Below are 1736 nucleotides of genomic sequence, written 5' to 3' on the forward strand. Positions count from 1 at the left end.
ATCAAGAATGAGTATAAGGAAACGCAGCTTAATGGGAACAAAGATAATCAAACTATCTAATGATGAAATGTGCACATCATGTGTCATAGTTCATTATTTGTCCATATTGTATTAGTGGTTATTGATGTGTGATAGTAACAACAACAACAACAACAACAACAACAACAACAACTACAACAACAAAATAATAGTAGCAACGCAAATGGTAATAGGAATGAAAACAATAAAGCGAAGAAAATAGTTTTTTATTTGTTCCACATATACAGTAGATTGGAAACGATGTTCGTTATCATGTATATTGATAAATCTAATAAAAATCAGTATTTGATTAAGCGTACGTTTTCAAGCAATTGTTTTAGTAAAAGCTTTGGTGATTAACTCATTTTTGACCGTCGACTGACTTTCAATTAAGTGAAATTAATTTGCGATGGACATTATCTAATTAAGTGTCATTTGCACAAACAATATGAATAAGTTATGAGATTTATGTCCAGATATTGATCGCAATATTTTGTTGGATTTAAACCTAATCGGTAAGGAATAAGTCAGTCTTTATAGCAGACATTACTTTATTAACCTTTTGACTTAAATAATTTTTTCATATATTTTCTTCTTTTTGACCATTTATTTTTAATAATAATTATCCAAATATTAAATTTTTTCTACATTTTCTAATAATCTAACATCCTCCAAGTTAGATATTTAAAATTATTTTCTCACTGAATGAACAAAACGATAATTCATCAAAATCTAGATTAAACAGACTTATTAGAATTCCATTTCAAGTACAAGATTAAATAAATAGACTTACAATTAAAATAGCAATCAATCTCCAAAACCGAAAAAAATAGATTTGTAAAAAATTCAGCATCTAAGAATGTCATATTTAATGGTATTAGATTATACAAGAAAGATGATGATTAGTAAAAGACCAGAAAATTTATTAAAGGAGTCTTTGCTGATGAGATAACTGAATTATATGGATCAGAATGATGAGTTCGTGATCATAATACTCTTGAAATGATAAGCTAATGTTGGTACAAGTTTGAGAAATGTATTGGAAAAAATACGGATATCACTATAAATCTAATGTGCCAATAATAGAGTTTATAAAATATCAGTTAATGGGTTTTGTTAAATTTAGGGAATGATAGCAAAGCTGGACATATTGATTGACAAATAAAAGCACTTTCAAGATCTGTCGAATAAAACTGAGTTGAACATCAAGTTGTAAGGATATCTGAATTCGTTGAAATTTTTGAAATATATTGAAAGTACTTCGAAAATTGACAAGATTACTGTATAAGGTATATTGTGAAATTATAGAATCTTGATTATGAAGTTTACTGTACTTTAAGAAAACATTTTAAAAAGAATTTGATCATTTATATTTGTAAACTTTAAAATCATATCTTCCTTAAGGCATAAAAGTTACATATATAAGACAAAAAGGACAAATAAAAAGTTGAGAAGTATATATAATTCTAATAGGGTAATGAGATTATATAATCTCATTGAGTGTAATTAGGTGATTCTAGTTACAAATATTAGCATAGAATTAGATGGTGAGATTAGCAGAGTACGGAGTCCCTATGACTGGTGTGAAACCTTATAATAAACATTATAACTATAATTCGAGAAATTGGTGTGGTTGCAATAATCTTAAGAGATTCCACTTCTTTATCGTCACCGTAGGAAACGAAATGAAATCTTGTGTTGAAATAGTTATCTCGGCA

This window comes from Palaemon carinicauda, chromosome 15, assembly GCF_036898095.1.
Source record: "Palaemon carinicauda isolate YSFRI2023 chromosome 15, ASM3689809v2, whole genome shotgun sequence".
NCBI classification, from domain to species: domain Eukaryota; kingdom Metazoa; phylum Arthropoda; class Malacostraca; order Decapoda; family Palaemonidae; genus Palaemon; species Palaemon carinicauda.